Source organism: Bos taurus, chromosome 17, assembly GCF_002263795.3.
Source record: "Bos taurus isolate L1 Dominette 01449 registration number 42190680 breed Hereford chromosome 17, ARS-UCD2.0, whole genome shotgun sequence".
Lineage (NCBI taxonomy): Eukaryota > Metazoa > Chordata > Mammalia > Artiodactyla > Bovidae > Bos > Bos taurus.
In genome coordinates, this window is record NC_037344.1 from 59,087,944 (window position 1) to 59,106,336 (window position 18,393).

An 18,393-nucleotide genomic window follows, 5' to 3' on the forward strand; every position below is an offset into this window, starting at 1 on the left:
AGGTCAGGACAGCAAAGCAAACAAATCTGTCCTTTTCTCTCTCTTTAATTTGCTTTTTAATTGGAGGAAAATTGCTTTACAATATTGTGTTGTTTTCTCCTGTGCGTGCTGAGTTGCTTCAGTTGTGTCTCACTCTTTGTGACCCCATGGACTGTAGCCCACCAGGCTCCTCTGTCCATGGGATTCTCTAGGCAAGAATTCTGGAGTGGGTTGCCATGCCCTCCTCCAGGGGATCTTCCCAACCCAGGGACTGAACCTGTGTCTCTTACTGTCCTGCATTGGCAGGTGGGTTCTTTACCACTAGCGCCACCTGGGAAGCAAAAGAGCCATAATTACACATATATAGGTCTGTCCTTCTGTTGTGGCATTTAGTGTTTAGTGGGGTCTCAGTGATAGCTTGGTGATATTCCTGGCTCAAGTCATCTGTGGCTAAGATAAGAGCATGGGATAGCCCACTGAATGCCTTCGAACGCATTCTCCATAGGAGGAAGGATTTTCTGTTACTAGAGAAGGAAGAGAGAGTTGGGAGGCTAACAAAACAACACTATCATTTAAAGATGCTTAACACTCCTGGCTGGAGGGAAGTTTGGGGGAGAATGGACACATATATACATACGGCTGAGCCCCTTGCTGTCCACCTGGAGGTATCACTGCATTGTTAATTGCCTATGTGTGCATGAGTGCTAAGTAGTTTCAGCTGTGCCCACCTCTTTGTGACCCCATGGACTGTAGCTCACCAGGCTCCTCTGTCCATGGGATTCTCCAGGCAAGAATACTGGAGTGGGTTGCCATGACTTTCTCCAGGGGAACTTTCTGAGCCAGGAATTGAACCCGATCTTCTGTGTCTCCTGCACTGCAGGCAGATTCTTTACTGCTGAGCCACCAGGGAAGCCCTCATGAGCTATACTCCACTATAAAATAAAAAGTTAAAAAAACTTTACAGAAGAAAGATTCATACCAGAGAACATAATCTCATTTTTGACCTTAAGGTCCAGAAATCTGATGACTGATGTTAGCATTTATTCATTTGTTGAATAGCATATGAAATAAAATTATTCTGCTGATATAGAAAGTGCAACAAACTTAAGGGAAGATTTTATATGATAAAATTTAATAGTGAAAATAATTGATAAAAAATAACAGAAAGATAGCTAAGGGCTTTACATTTTGATATATATGGAGTTTGGAGTTTTTAATGAATACATTCTACCACCAGTAAAATATAAGTTCTACTCTAGCAAAATGTAATAGTAGTAAAAAAATTTAAGTTGTGACAAAGCACTGGAGTTTTGCTTTTTTATTTGTTTTATGTATAAAACCAATAATGTATGTAAAGTTAAATTAAAAAAAAATGATGCTTAACATTGGTGTGGAAAAGGGATCAAGAAAACTTCCTGAAGAGGTGACCTGTATACTGAGGGATAAGTAAGAGTGGGACAACCATGGAGTGGGCAAGAGGACCTGGTGGCGTTAGAACAGTGCCCCAAGGGAGATGGACAGGAAAGTCTGAAAACCTGGGAGTCAGGGGGCACTGAAAATATTTTAGTATAGCCACAGCATGAATCGGGAGGATTGGGGATGGTGAGCATGTGAAAGAGATGAAATTGAAGAGGCTGGACAATGAAATGCTTTGTACACCATATTGACGGCTTTGAACTTGATTCTGTGGGCAATGGGGAGCCATCGATGGTTTTAGGCAGGGAGTATGCCACGATCAGATCTATGATTCAGAAAGCGGGTTTGAGGACAGCTGGAAAGCTGTCTTGTTCATCCCTGTGTCCTCAGTAACTAGAACAGTAGCTGGCATATAGTAGGTGCTCAATAAGTTCTGGTTGAGTAGAGAGTCTAGGTACAGATTGCTATGGGTCATCAGACCCTTTCTTTCTTCCCTAGGATGAAAAGTAACACTGAGTATAGATGTAAAAGGTCTTCTGGCTTGGGGGTTCAAAGCAGTGTAAGTGACAATATTATACATCACGTTCCTCCTCTTGTCTGCTTCCAAAGGCCTCTGTCCGGCTTTATTCAATACCCACTAGACATCCTCATGTTCATATCTTCACCTCTGTATTAACAAGTGGGCTGTCCTAATTGCCTTCCACACACACAGGCACTGATTTCTGGAAGTGGAGGGAGCCTACTGCTTGCTGTCAGCCACTGTCCTGGGGATATTTCCTCTTAGGATCAAACTACCTGTAAGCTCTTGTACTGCTGAAAAGAAACATCCTCTTGTGTCAGGATGTGCCTGGTTAATTTCAGATCTTCAGGCACAGGCAACCCTTGACATATCAGAGCAGAAAGAGAAGGAGAACTCCATTGAAAGTGCTGGCATCCAAACCAATGTGTCATTGATGGGGGAGACTGTTGGAAGTAGTTTTGTCGTTTTGTTTTAAAGGGATGGATTTTAAGTTACACGATCTTGGTTCAAAAGTCTAGGCTCTGCCACTTAATTATGTGGTAATTTAATTGTTCTATGGCTAAGTTTCTCCTCTGCAGAATGGATATAACTTTTCTATTTTGCAGGTTTTAGTGAGGAATAAATGAGGTAACAGAAAAAAAGCTGTTTGGTAAAGAGAAGACATGATTTTCTGGGGAAACTGAAGCCCAGATGATATGAATGCATGAGCATGGGTCAGAGATTGAGCCAAGACTAGATGGGAAGGAAATGGCGGTTTGGCAATTTTTCTTTTCTGTCTATATTTCTTCCTTGCCTCTTTTTCTCCTCAATGCCCTTTACCAAGTCTTTCTGCACAATTCTAGGTAGCAGACATACTGTGTTCGTGTATGTGGTGGGATATCACCACAACTATGCAATGCTGGTCAAAAATTCTCTTAAGACTCTACTGATTGCAAGTGGCTGAATCACATCTCAGGCCCTTACTGGCTCAGTAACTGGGAAGGACAAGTGTGGAGTTGGTTTCAGCAGCCCATTTATGGCGTGAGGGTTCCTTTCTCCTTGACTCTCATTTCAGCTTCTCTGTTGGCCGCATTCTTCTCTATAACGGGGTGGGGCTTCCCTTTCATGGCATTTGTGCGTGGGGTGGCCATGGGGGCAAGGTCACAGGAAACTTGAAGCTTCTATCACATCAGCATGGCTGCTGCTACGTCGCGTCAGTCATGTCCGACTCTTCGTGATCCCATGGACTGCAGCCTACCAGGCTCCTCCATCAATGGGATTTTCCAGGCAAGAGTACTGGAGTGGGTTTCCATTGCCTTCTCCGCATCAGCATAGCGGTTCTAGAGAAAAGAGAAAGCCTTCCTTCAGAACTTAGGAGCAGGGGAGGGCTGTTACTGGCTGTTTTGAGTCACATGTTCAGTATTGAACCAATCACCAATCATCATGACCGGGTGATGGTTAATATTGTACTATAATTGCGCAGGATGGGTCATGTGACCTAGGCCCCACGTGACTGCTGCCATTGGGAGGGTTGTGTGTGCTTGGTGGTTCCATTAGAACTAAAAGGATGGCAGAGGTGATAGCCCCTAAAACTCCATAATCTGTATATATATGAAAGACAATTTTATCCCTTGCCCCAGAAAGAAAGGAAAAAGAGAGGCTGGGCAAACAATAATAACATTGCTAAGCTAAGTCACTTCAGTTGTGTCTGACTCTGTGCGATCCCATAGACGGCAGCCCACCAGGCTCCCGCGTCCCTGGGATTCTCCAGGCAAGAACACTGGAGTGGGTTGCCATTTCCTTCTCCAATGCAGGAAAGTGAAAAATGAAAGTAAAGTCGCTCAGTCTGGTCCGACTCTTAGCGACCCCATGAACTACAGCCTACCAGGCTCCTCCATCCATGGGATTTTCCAGGCAAGAGTACTGAAGTGGGGTGCCATTACCATACATATTCCTTTGCCTGTTTTTCCCCCTGCCTCACAAGCTAACTAGGGACTCTATGTCTGTGTTCAGTAAACATCTGTCCTGCTGGGACCTGTTAGATTTGTGGATAAAGGAAGGGGTGGATGGGCTTTGGGTTTAAACATGTCTGAGATCAGATTCCTGCATTTCCCTTACCTGGCTGTGTTACTTTGGGCAAGGCACATAACCTCTCTGAATTTGTTTCCTCCTGTGTAAAATGAGATCATAGATCAACCTCATGTGACAGTTGCAAAGATGAAAAACAAAGTGCTTCAGTAAGTGGTAGCTAGTGTAATCACTATTATTATAGTAATTAGGATTGTTAGTATTTTCAGAGCTGAGGTGGATGGATAGGAAGGGATTCCAGGAAGAGAACCTGAGAGACTCACAGTGTTAGGGCTGGATTAGAGATGATCTAACCCAAGGATTTCTTTTTACAGGCAGGGAAACTGAGGCCCAGCCAACAGCCTGGCCTGGGTTAGGTTACGTGTTGGTGAACTGAGGGGATGGCAGGGATGAGATCTCTGCAGGAGACTGAGCCTGGAGTCAGTTAGCCTCGCCAAGAGCTTTCAGAAATTACGAGGCCACAAAAATGCTTTTTGGCTGGAAGCTTCCAAATGGGCCCCACCCATCTTGCTTACAGTCGGTCCTCCTTCTCCCTACTGGACCCTGTGTTGCCAGGTTGGTGAGTCTGAATCTTTTTTTTTTTAAACAATCATTTGTTCTGAAATATTTAGATTCACTGTCTTTTAGGATGAGAATTAGAGCTTTGAAAAGCTTGGTTATGGCATGACCTTTTCCCAATACTCACATAAGATGTTTCGCTTCCTCCTTCCTTCCACCCCCCATTCCTTCTTGCCTCCTTCCTTCTCCTTCCTTCCTTTTCCCCCCTCCTCCCTCCATCCTGTCTTCATTCCCTCCTTTCCTTCTTCCTTCCTTCCCTCCCCACCCTCCCTCTGTTCCCCTTTCTCTGCTCTTGTCTAACGTTTAAACCTTCAGTGCGTTGTGCGTGGCACTATGCCAAGGGTGAGGTCAAAGGATCACTCATTCGTACATTTACAGTATTTCTCAAGTTCATCTCTATGTCTGGCATGGTGCCAGGACCCTGGGCACTGGGGATACAGCAGGAAACAACACACACGTTGTCTCTGCTCCTATGGGGCTTACAGTGCAGTGTTTCCCATCCTGGAAACTGGATGTTTAATCTGGGTTCAGTGTCTTCAGTGAAAAGGCTGGCATGGGGCGAGGTGGAGAGGTGATTGGAGCCATAACGTGGTGAGGGGTTTGGAGTTTGTTGTGAGGGCAGGGGCCAGTCACTGAAGGGTTCTTAGCAGGTGAGGGTCACACTGGGACTCGTGTTTGGGAGGGAACACTGCCCCTTGCTCACCTTCGTAGTGTCATCTAGCATCACGCCTTCCGGCCTTCCCTGGGCTCTGGTCCCTCTGATCTTCTCTCATTTTCAGTGATGAAAATGCTTCCATCCTTCCAGGCTTCTACAGAAGCCATTCCTTCTGCCTGGAAACCCTTTCCCCTCTATGTCTAGTTATCTCCTCATCCTTCAGTGTTCACCTCAAATGTTTATTCCTCTGGGACACTTTTGAGGTAAGGATTCCCATCCTCACCTTTCCCCACCAGGCTAAGCTGAGTCCCTGCTCTCTGCTCTCAGAGCATGCAGTATTACTCTTTGTTTCAGTGACCACAATTAAAAAGAAATAATGAATTATGTAATTGTTACATGTAACTTTTTTTTTTTCTGTGACCAAAAAAAACAACACTTTTTTCCCCTGCTCACCTCTCCACCTCACCCCATGCCGGCCTTTCTATAATCTCTCTGTAGACAGGGTTGAGTCTGTCTTGTTCACTTTTAAGCCTTCAGCATGTGGGACAGTTTGGCACTTAGAATGCAGAATAAGTAAATATTGGTTAAAGAATGAATGACAGAGGGAATGAATGATTGGGAAAATGAGTGAAGGAATAAATAAGAAAGTGAATGAATAATGAATAAATGAGTGAGTGAATGAATGAATGAATGTGTGGATGAGTGAATGGATGAATGTGTGGATGAGTGAATGGATGAATGGACGAGTGAATGAATGAATGAAATATCACCCACAGTGTTTGGAATGTGATTATACTGGGAGGTCTAAATAAGGCTGTAACCTCTCCCCTGACCTAGTCACTTAATTGTTTCTTCAGCAGCACAAGACCTTATGAATCATTTACGGGGTCTTGCTCCCATGTGCTAAATGGAAAATCATTTTCATCTGCGTGTCCACTCTGATCGATTGCTCATGGCTGCCTAGAGCTCTGTGAGAAGCTTTGGGAGGCGGCTTTGGGCTTAGTGGAAGATGCCAGTATCTGTTAGTAATGTCTGCCATGGGTACCTTAAGGGAAATATTATCACCTATTCTTCCTGTGTATTAGCTTTGAATTCCTGGGGCGTCTGTTCCTTGAGATAGAGCTCCTTTAAATCTTACAACTAATTTTACTCTCCTTATTGGGAAGACTCAGTGCTCTTTGGGGATGTGTGCTGACCCAAAATATCAATTCTGTTATTACTTGGCATGAAATATATGTACTTCTCCCCTCTCTCATGCTCCTGTTTTCTTTCAAATCTGATTTCTTACTGACTTGATCTCAAGCTCCTTGAGGGACCACTTAGCCCCATCTGGAAAATTAAATAGACAAATTCAGTAGGTTATTTTGTCTCTTGGGCTGAAACCAGAAAGTAAGTCAATTCTGTGGGAGAATTTCTCAGAATACAGTGTGAGACCAGCTGCAGTAGGATCACTGGGAGCTACTGTTTAAAAAGCAGCTTGCTAGACCTCACTTTCTTCCCCTACCTCTCAGTTAAACATCAGGAGGTGTCATCATCCATAAAAGGCAATGAACGAGGTCTGGTGAGGACAGAGTGATTTCTCTGACATTGTAAAATGAGCTCAGGGTGGAGGAGAAGCCAAAACCATGCTGATTCTCAGCCACGACCTGACCTGCTATTCCCAGCTTCCTTCAGCCAAATCCTACTCCACTTATTTTTAGCATGAGGCAGTGGGCCAGCTCCAGGGAGATGGATTTCTAGTTTTGGCTAGGCTGGTTATTAGCATATAATTTTGGTGGGGGGAGGGTCTCAGGTTCCTCAGCTGTTAACTGAATGACTTAATATCACCATCATCACCATCAGCATGACAACTGTCACCAACATCATCATTTCCATCACCGTTTTTACCATACCACCACCATCGTCACCACCATCATCACTGCCACCACCATCATCATCACCACCATCATCACCACCACCATCATCACCACCACTACCACCATCATCACCACCATCACCACCATCATCATCACTACCATCACCATCATCATCATCACCATCATCACCACCATCACCACCATCACCGCCACCACCACCATCACCACCATCATCATCACCACCATCACCACCATCATCATCACCATCACCATCATCATTATCGCCATCATCACCACCACCACCATCATCATCACCATCCCCATCATCACCATCACCACCATCATCACCACCACCATCACCATAATCAATCACCATCATCACCACCACCATCGCCATCACCATCATCATCATCACCACCATCACCATTATCATCATCACCACCATCACCACCATCATCATCACCACCATCATCACCATCCCCATCATCACCACCACCACCACCACCACCATCATCATTACCATCATCATCATCACCATCATCATGACCATCATCACCACCACCATCATCATCACCATCATCACCACCACCATAATCAATCACCAACATCACCACCACCATCATCACCACTGCCACCATCATAACCACCACCATCATCATCACCACCAGCATCATCATCATCACCACCACCACCACCATCATCACCATCATCACCACCACCACCATCATCACCGCCACCATCATCACCACTATCAACATCACCATCATCACCACTATCATCATCACCACCACCACCATCATCATCATCACCATTGTCACCCACCATCATCATCACTGTCTTCATCATCTCCAACACCGCCATCATCCTTACTGTAGAAAATGCCTACCGAGCATCCCCAATGTTCCTAGCTCTGTGTCCTTCACTATATAAAGCATTTTCTTATCTAACCCTCACAACCCTATGGGATATATATTTATGTCTGTGTTATTAATCCCATTATTCTAGTTTTACAGGTGAGACCACTGAGGCCCACTTTCCTAGTGGGTGGTAGAGTATGAATTAAACCCAGACTACTCTTGTTCTTAACAACTTAATGAAGCGTCTCTAAACAATCTCTTAAGGTCTAGTCCAGATTGAAAAACCCTAGTGTCAAAAGAATAGATCCATGTATATGTATAACTGAATCACTTTGCTGTATACTTGAACCTAACATTGTAAATCAATTATGTTCCATATAAAAATTAAAAAAAAAAAATCAACAAGGACCTGTTGTATAGCATGGGGAACTCTACTTAATACTCTCTAATAACCTACATGGAAAAGAATCTGAAAACAATAGATATATGTTTATGTATGTATAACTAAATTACTTCACTGTACATCATTGTAAATCATCCATACTCCAATATAAAATAAAAATTTTTTAAATGAGACAAGCAAACAAAAATTCCTAGTATCTTTTCAAGTTTTGCCATCTGTGGGTACAGACAGAAGATCTGATAAGTTTTTGAAAACATGTTTCTTTTTTTTTTTCTTTTTTTAAATTTTATTTTATTTTTAAACTTTACATAATTGTATTAGTTTTGCCAAATATCAAAATGAATCCCTCACAGGTATACATGTGCTCCCCATCCTGAACCCTCCTCCCTCCTCCCTCCCCATACCATCCCTCTGGGTTATCCCAGTGCACTAGCCCCAAGCATCCAGTATCATGAATTGAACCGGGACTGGCATCTCGTTTCATACATGATATTTTACATGTTTCAATGCCATTCTCCCAAATTTTCCCACCCTCTCCCTCTCCCACAGAATCCATAAGTCTGTTCCATACATCAGTGTCTCTTTTGCTCTCTCGTACACAGGGTTATTGTTCTCATCTTTCTAAATTCCATATATATGCATTAGTATACTGTATTGGTGTTTTTCCTTCTGGCTTACTTCACTCTGTATAATAGGCTCCAGTTTCATCCACCTCATTAGAACTGATTCAAATGAATTCTTTTTAATGGCTAAGTAATACTCCATTGTGTATATGTACCACAGCTTGCTTATCCATTCATCTGCTGATGGACATCTAGGTTGCTTCCATGTCCTGGCTATTATAAACAGTGCTGCGATGAACATTGGGGTACACGTGTCTCTTTCCCTTCTGGTTTTCTCAGTGTGTATGCCCAACAGTGGGATTGCTGGATCATAAGGCAGTTCTATTTCCAGTTTTTTAAGGAATCTCCACACTATTCTCCATAGTGGCTGTACTAGTTTGCATTTAAATCCACGCACATAAAAACATGTTTCTTGATAGAGCCTGGAGTGTGGAATGATAAGGTGATTTTGTGAAGCTGCTGTTAGAGGAGCTCTCTGACTTTGTCCAGGGAAAACTGAGGTCCAGCGGAACATGCCTTGTTCATGGACAAACATCAAATTAGGGCCAGTTTTTGAAGTCATTTAGTTTTCCCTTAAGCAGGAAGAAAGTTGGCAACAAGATCACTGGTTAATTTTCTCCATGGTCTTAGAGGAGAGGAATAGGAAAGCGGCGTTTGAAATCTGTGGCTCTGGGTTCAAAATCTTGCTGTTTCTTTTTATTGTTATATGATCCTGGTTTTTAAATGGCTGACCTCTCTGGGCTTCAGTCACCTTACCTGTAAATTGGGGGTCATAGTATCATAGCACCTCCCTCATAGGATTAAATAAGATAACATTTTCAAAGTACTTACTCAGCACATACCTAGGACATACCTTCTACATGAATACTTTCTGCACTATGATTATAATGACTATATTATTACACAATATAGTTTATAAATATATATTATAGAGAATATATGTTTACTGTATCTTGTATTAACTCTCACAGCTTTGTTTTTTTCCTCTGTATATCATCTCTCTCCACTATATTATTTCATTGATATCTCTCTCCACTATATTATTTCATTGAGACGAAAAGGCTTAATACAAAGTAAACTAAACCCAGAATTCCTGTTTTAAATCAGCTTACAAGATTTTCAAAACAGGCTTTTGCTAGAATTATGTAGTAAGGGGCCTCAAGGTTTCCTCTGACTTACATCTGTGTACAGCTGAGAAATTGACTTCTCCTCCACCATTCCCCCCACCCAGTCAAATTATTAATTAGTTGCCTTATTGACTAATTTCTAAGCACTCAGTCAAATTGGGTAACCAATCCAATTTGGACAGGAGAACAGCGAAAAGCTTTAGTTCATCCATTTTTCAATTGGGTGCTTGTCATTGTCTGGGCAAAGAGACTTGGAATCAAGGCCTCACTCGAGGTTGGAAAACCCAGGAACGGTGATTACTGAGCCGTTTTATCTTATCTTCATTTCTTCCTCGGCTTGATTTCCTGTAATAAAAGGCGGAGGGGCCCTTTCTAGTTTCAAGGTGGGACAAAAGAGTTTGAAAGGCTATTACTTCTATTAAAATTAAATAACAACTATTGAATGTTTACTCCGTGCTGGGTACTTTTCCTTGTTAGTAGCCGTGATTAGGCACTTTTAATGCTTTCTCTCGTATATTCTTTGCCATCCTGACCGATGGGATGTCAGGAATAGAATGAAAGTCGCTGTCGTGATGTTAAAAAAAAAACAACTCAGTATTTTTATACAGCTACTTGCTTTTAAGGACCCCCCCGCCCCAATCTTTTGTAAACATCTTCTGTGACATCTTCCAGATGGTCGCAGTAGCTCTATCTGTTACAAAGGTGGAGATATGAAGTTGCAAAAAGTCTGCACTGTTTTCTGAAGAGCAGCAATCACTTCCACAACCCTTTGCCTTGGCAGAGATCCTAAAACAGCCCATGAGAGGGAAACAAAGACAAAACAGCTACCGGTTTGTCAACCTAAGATGCAGGTACTTTCTCTTTCTTTTCTGGGATACACTTAGGAAGCGTTCAGTTCCGGGAACAAGAGCCAACGCGTTCCCCCATGTTTCCCTATCTAAGTGAGACCCAAGTAGGGTGGCCTGAACTCCCAGCTCTCTCTGAAAATCCTTTTGGGGAAACTAAAGCAAATAGCATAGAAAACTGGCTTTCCATTTTGCGGGAGTGGGTAGGTCTGGTACCAGCCCTCCATCCCAAACAGGCTTTGGATTCGGTTTTATTGGCTAGTGAAAAGAATCATTTAATAGTGGAGAGTCAGGCAGTGACAAAGGAATTCAGGTAAATTAGTTTCAGTTCTTCCGTAGATAGTCCTTCTCCTTTGGGATTAAAGCTTTAGAAATTAAAGCCTTCTTACCACTTACTCCCCGACCCCTTCCCTGTTCTCTAAGCTTTTTAAAAAGGATTTCTCTTCCCTTGCTAAATCTCTTCGAGAAAGAGTTTCTTTTCTTTTCTTACAGAAGGGTTGGGGGAATTAAACTCACCAAAATATCCTAACATCAGTGCGTGCAGAAAATTCAATGAAATCTAAATTAGGTGCATTTAAAAAAAAGTTGTTTTTTTGCTGGGACCCTTAAAATATGCAGACATACACCAAGAGAGGGCTTCAAAGCCCATTTTAATAACTAACTACTTACCTGCTCAAAGCATTTACTCACAGGTCCCCCTTTCACCCCAGTCCCAAATACTTAGAATGTAGTTAAAGTTTAAGCTTTTAGCCTCTGAAAGTACCACAGGCACTTGTACGGGAGCGGTGTCCATAAAATCGACAAGCCCGGTTTTCCATTACTCCGTTGTAATTAACAATCCAGTAGTAAATTAATGATCTGGAATTCACAAATGGTGTGGAACTTGAGGGTTTAAATATTTAGCAAGGGCTCCTGACAGCGTGTTAAGTTCTATAATTTGATTTTGTAACAAACCTACACGAAGGCATGAGTCCCTGATGGTTAACGTTTTTCTAGGCATAGCCCCAAACAAGGCCATGGACACAGTCTGGGGTCCCCCTACCCCCCAATTCGCCAACCTTTTCCTTTGATTTATCTTCCCTTTCTATTTGCTCTATATCCTTGGTTTCTCTCAGCTTGGAAATCCCACTGCTATGATTCTTCTCCTCTCTTGTTAAATACTCTTCTCATTGAAAAAAGATTTCAGTTTCCCCAGAAAGCCTATCCATCACTGGGATTAAAATGCAATATAATGTATACATTTCAGGTGATGTGAAACAAGGACCGGCAAAGATATAAAATATACATGGAGAAATATAAGAAGCAAAAAAAAAAAAAAAAGGTGGGAGGGAGCAGTTCTTCTAAGACTGACTGAAGTTTAAATAACAATTTACTGTTTAGACATGAGAGGCTGAAAGTCAGGAAATGTTCCCCCAGACATTCTGGACTCTTAAATCTGTTGTCAGTAAAGGGGTACAATGGTGTGAATTTTTAGCTGAACATCAGTTGGACTTTGAATTTCCTGGGTTTTTGTTGGCTTGTATCACAGTGAAACATTATATTCTGCCTGCACCCCCCACCCCCGCCAAATATATATCTAATTTCCTTTACAAAGGGCAAATAAAAAAAAGTTTTTCCCACCAAGTTATAAGAAAACATGTTATCTTTCCCAATAAGGCATTATCTATTATTGGAGTTTTTTTTTTTTTTTTTTGAGAGCTAAAAAGCATGCGCAAAAATAATGTTCCAAACCCATTTTATTGTGTTTTGTCAGATAAAAAAAAGCTGAGTTTGATTTATTATTTCATGTAGATATTATGTAGACGCTCATGTTTGACATTTCCTGAGAAATATTTCCGTCTCTGAGGTCTTTAAAAAAAATGCACATTTTAAAAGAATTTAGGGTTTGTTTTTTTTTTTTTCCCCTGTGTGTGTATGTGTGGTGGCAGATGGTAGAGGGGGGAGTGCTTTTAAGGTTCTTTATGTTTAATATGTTTATTAACTTAAAAGAATTTACTGGGAAATTATGAACTTTATGAAAGACAGACATTTCTTGAGAGTCAATTGCTTCCAACAATTCCTTTCTTTAAAGCCATTTTTCTATTCTTTCCTCCTATAATTACGGAATGTTTTAAATGTGAGTAATTATACCTTGACGTAGCTCGTGATTTAGAATGGACCTTTGAGAATGACAGCAAAGTGGTTTCGTAGTTCAATAAAATCAAAAGCAGTTAAAAAATAAGTATACAACTGGATTTGTTATTCTTTCTAAAAATCGGTCGAACATATAGACCTTTTTGCGGGGTGGGTGGGTGAAATTTCAGATTGGAATGAAGTTATAACCCACCTCAGGAAAATCGGCCCTTTAATGAAAGAAATGGAAAAGACTTAATCACCAAGACCCCTCCAATGTGACACTTCAGATTACATCAGAACTCTCCCCAGTAATGCAAAAGGAGAGCCTTTCATCTGAAAAATGAAATGCTTAATGATTTCAATGAGTTCGTACCTCCCCAAATTTGAGATCAGCATAGAGCCTGGATTTCCTTTATATCTGGGAGCTATGTATGGAAATGATTCTTCTCTTGGGTTTTCCACCTCCAGCCCCCCCATCTCCCCCCACCCCCACCCCTCTTGCTACAGGAAGGTAATTTGTTTTCTCTGGGAGAGTTGGAGGGTGGAGGACAGCCATGTAGTTATAGAAAATACTAAATGGCATTTCCTAGTTATCTGAGAATATTAACATTCAAGTGGGTCAGGTCTGCCCAGAGGCAGAAGGCAGAACTGAAGATCATTTTTTTCTCTGCTGTGTTTTGGTGATTAAATGTATTTGTCTGAAAAAGGAGAGAGAGAAAGAGGGAGAGAAGGGAATAAAAAGAAAAACTAAAAAAGACTTAAATGTACCGAGAGTACCTAATGAACTAGTTAACATTCTTACTATCAGGAAAGTCTAACCCATTCATAAATAAACAATTTAAAACCGCCTTTCACCCGCACGCACACACGCTCTCTTTGAGCTCCTTTTAGCAATTTGGAGTACAGGAGATTAAAGTCTTTTGGAAATTTCCAAGGTCAGACCTCAACTAAAATAGGATTAAGGGGGTAAGGGGGAAGGAAAAAAAAAAAAAAAAAGAGAGAGAAGGAAGGGTTTTATTCCCTCCTTCCCCTTTCCCCTAACTATCCGAAATAAATCGGAAGTCATTTCTCGAAATCCTCCTCTCCCCTGGCCAGTGGCAGCTCTTCAAAAGCTTCTGAGATTGTTTCAAAAATTTCCAATCCTTCCTCCCCCTTCCTCCCCTCCCCATGGTAAGAAAAACAAGTCAAGAGTAGGGAGTTAGAGGGGGGACATTAGGGGTCCCTTCCCCACCATACTCCAGGGGGCACTGTGACATAAACAACTTTTGCGGAAAGAGCCTGCTGAAAGAAGAAATTCTCCAACTTTGCGACCGTTTTCTCTTCAGATGTTCCAAGTCAGTATTCCAACAAAGGAAATCAACAAGGGAAACTCACTATATTGCCCCCCCCCCCCTTTTTTGTTGCTGCATTCCATATGTAAGGTTTAATGTCTCCACCAAGGACATAGGGCTTTGAATAGGGAAGCACAGGAAGATAAAACAGCTCAGTACCTTTCTTTCTCTCTCTCCCCTCCCTCCCTCTTTCCATCCTTCCCTCTCCCCGCCCCCCCCTCAATTCTTATATCTTTCTGGCCTTTTCTCCATAAATGTTTTCTTTTCTATTTTTCCCCAGTATCCCTTCCTCCCCTTGCCCTCTCTTTCCCTAATACGTCTCTACAAGAACACAACAGAAAACATCTTTCCGTCTACCTTGGTTGCATTCTTCCGATGCTTCCATTTCATCCATCCTTAAGTCTTCCCAGACGCTGCTTGCCTGCTCAATCACCAGATTTGAGTAAGCAGGGCTGTCTCTCAGTACATTTTGGTAGATCTTAACAGTAATTATGTAGCAACTTCAAAGCAAAACTGTTTGTGTGCTTTTCTGTCTTTTTTCCTCTATCTTTCTGGGCACACACGTGCGTGCGCACACACTCTCAATCCTAACCCCACTAAATCCAAACAAAAAATCCTTTTCAAACAGGGCAGAAAATTGGGTTGAAGTTAGCAGCTGGTATTTCAAATGTATGATGATTGCAAAAACCTCCCCAAATTTCTGGGGGAATAATGAAAGGACCCTGTAAAGAAATAACACTTCTTTAAAAAGGAAAAGAAAGAGAACTTCTTATTGGACTAGTTTCAGTTAAAAATATTTGGTCGTGTCTCAAAATTTCAATATTTTAGGCCAGGGACTGCGAATAACAATGAAAAAAAAAAACAAACACACGAAAACAAGTTTAGGCTGAGACATACATTTAATTAGAATTTGCCAGAACTGAATCTGGTGCCGACATACCCTAGTTCCTAAAGTGAATGATTTGGTCCTAGCAAACCTGTGCTTTTGGAAAGGCAATTTTACGGCAAAGAGTAAACATTTTTAATAAGATTTTTACTTCTTAAATATTTAAAAACTCCACCCAGTTCTGCCTTTGTGTCTGCCTTTAAATAATCAGAACTGGGTTGCCAGGTTTTAAGAGAGGGGGGGAAACCCCTTCATTCAATAAAATAATGGACAGCAAAGCCAAATGTTTCATTGACGAAATGTTTTCCAGGGATTCTGAGTTTATTATAAATGAGAGTTTTATCTCAGGAACTAAAAATACTAGAAGGGAAGGAAATCAACGAAAGGGCTGAAAATACTAGGAACTATTAACCAAATCCTCCCCTCGCAGTAAGGACTGTAGCTTGTTGATGCCTCTGGAAGCCTGAGCAGAGAACAAACAAAAGGAACGCTTAGGATCCCAAAGACTTGTTCGGTGTAGAAAACTTACAAGCACTCAACCAGAGGACAAGCTTTCTTCAGAGTGGGCATTTCCAAGCGTGGCAGACCTGTATGTGTGTGTGCATGTGTGCAATTTGCACTATTTTCCATATATTTTGTCTACACTTATGTAGATGATCGCTTAGGAAAACTTCCATAGAGAGCAACTGGAAAGAGAATGCCTGACTTTTGTATGTTATTGACACTCTTCCTGGTGAATATTACAGATAAGAACATGTCAGAAGTTCTTTTAAGGAAAGGCGTCCCTTCCTTTCTCTTTGGTCGATTTTGTCAATTCACTGTCTAATTTGAAAGCAGAAAGACTGGAAGCACAGTAAGCTCTAAAGAAGCACACTGACGCATTTTCTGTTTTCTCTCTTGGAACAGGCACCTTATTTAAAAGTGTTTTCTCTGAATTTTAGGAGACTACACAAATATAGTAGCCTGAAAGGAAGATATAAACTCATCAGATTTTAAATAAAAATGCTTATCCACATCTGAGACAAATCAGCCTCATCACAAAAATATATGTTCATTAGCTGTAGCCTTGCTCCTTTGGAAACGGGATCATTCATTTCAGCTTTGTTTTTCTTCTTCTCCTTTATTTTCTTGCCTTTGTTGTGTTAAAGTCTCGTAAACTTGCTGTGGACCATAAATCTCTTTGCAAACCGTGATATGCTGATTTAGAGGGTCCTTATTACGAGTGTGTAAAACTTAGTTTTCTGAGAGTTTATTATTATTATTCCCCAATATAACACTAACAACAACAACAATAAAAAAGGGAATTATAAGCCGAGTCGATCTCTCCCAGATTTTTGATTTTTTCCTTTGCATACCTAAAAAAGTAGTGAAAGAGAAGACATTTATTTCTAAATGACTATTCTCAATAATAGGATATTAATACAGTAAAAATCATTTGTTCCCATACCAGACCTTCAGATTCTTTCAGTAGCTTTGAAACGGGGGAACATTTCCTAGTGTGGGCTGAGAGGCTATCTTATAAAAATGGCCAGCAGATGGCACTGCACCCCTGGTTACTACTCCTGGACCTGATTTTGGTGCTATTCTTGGTTTTTGGGACAAGAGTGTGGACAGGCACTTTGGGGCTGATTCTGGGTAGTCAACAATGGCATCAAAAGATGAAGAGAAGGAGAAAAGTGACCAAGCCAAGGAGTTCTACTTGCACATGGTGGGGATATCTTGTTCGGAGAAGCTTGCTGGAGCTAAAAAAGACCCATTTGTCTTGGTGTGGGTGGATTTTGGTCTGGCACTACTGAATAGAAAATAAGACTCTGACTTTGTAGGATTATCCAAATCCCTTTAGGTATTCAGGAAAAAATGGATTCTTTGGTTGGCGGTGTAATTACAACACCTTCACATACCCTCGGGTAATGAAAGGCATTTTTGTTTTTTTTTCAAACCCTTTAACCAAAATGTTCGTTGACCATAAATTACAGTGATAGGAATGGCCGTGGTAGAGGAAGAGAAGGGAGCTGACCATGCGTGGAGTTTGGGTCTGTGTGTATGTACATTTGTGTATGTGTGTGTGACATTGTTAAGAATGGGGAAGGCGATTGACAGATGAATATAATGATTGGATGATGAGGAAGGATGGTTGGATGAAGGAAAAAATAAGATACATCATGGATATGGAATCAAATGATCTGAATTAAAATGGGGAATGTTCAAAACCAACAAAGAATTTTTCTTGACCACTTCTCAGTGTGAGAGGCAAGGCAGGGAATTACATTTTAGATGCCAAAATGCTGTAATTTCTGGTACAACTGATAGTTATGGAATCACTGCTACAGAGCATTGGAAGTTGGACCATCCTCCAACTCTGAGGGGTGTTTGGCCACCACACTCTGGGGAGAAAGAAGAAGAAAAGGAAGTTTTCATTTTCATGGAGGCTTCAAGGTTTTCATAACATAGCTTCCAAATGCAGTAAAAACCTCAAGAAACTGGAACTCGGCCAATCAGAGCCGAAGAGGCAAGTATCCAGGAAACAAGTGGCTATTAGGAATGTATTAACAACAGAAATAACAAAACTTCTTCATGATACATCCTGGAGTCAAAGCACACCAGCTCTTTGTCTTGTGTGGATTTTCTGAGGCTCTTGTTTAGTCACTAAGTTGTGTCCGACTCTGACCCCACGGACTGTAGCCCGCCAGGCTCCTCTGTCTGTGGGATTTCCCAGGCAAGAATACTAGAGTGGGTTGCTATTTTGTCCTGGGGAATCTTCCCAGACCAGGGATCTAATATGCATCTCCTGCATTGGCAGGCAGATTCTTTACCACTGAGCCACCAGGGAAGCCCTCCAAGGTTCTACATGTATTTTTGTTTCTTCGATGTACTTTGTTAGGATTACAGAATTGCAGTTGGAAAAAAACAGTGGTCTAAGGCATGTTGTCATTCAATAAAGGAGGGCACCCCCATGCAGCAATAATAGCTGCTGGTGGCAGGAGCTATGTGGAAGCCAGGAGCCACGCTTGGTGCTGTCTTTCTACTGCCACATTACATCTTCACAAACATTTGTGAGAGAGCTCTGTTCTCATCCCACTTTACAGGCAAGTCTCAGAGGGGTTAGGTCACTTGCCGAAGATCACACAGCCTGAAAGGCGCAAAGATGGGGTGCA

General features: G+C 41.7%; 1 long non-coding RNA gene across 1 annotated transcript; it reads right to left on the reverse strand.

The window, feature by feature from the left end:
- Positions 1-1,282: 1,282 nt before the first annotated feature.
- Positions 1,283-15,087, reverse strand: LOC132342626 (uncharacterized). Its single transcript, XR_009491083.1, has 2 exons — positions 14,710-15,087; positions 1,283-3,234 (listed from the first exon to the last, which is right to left on the reverse strand). It is a non-coding gene; the product is annotated as an uncharacterized lncRNA (long non-coding RNA).
- Between the last annotated feature and the right edge of the window lie 3,306 nt (positions 15,088-18,393).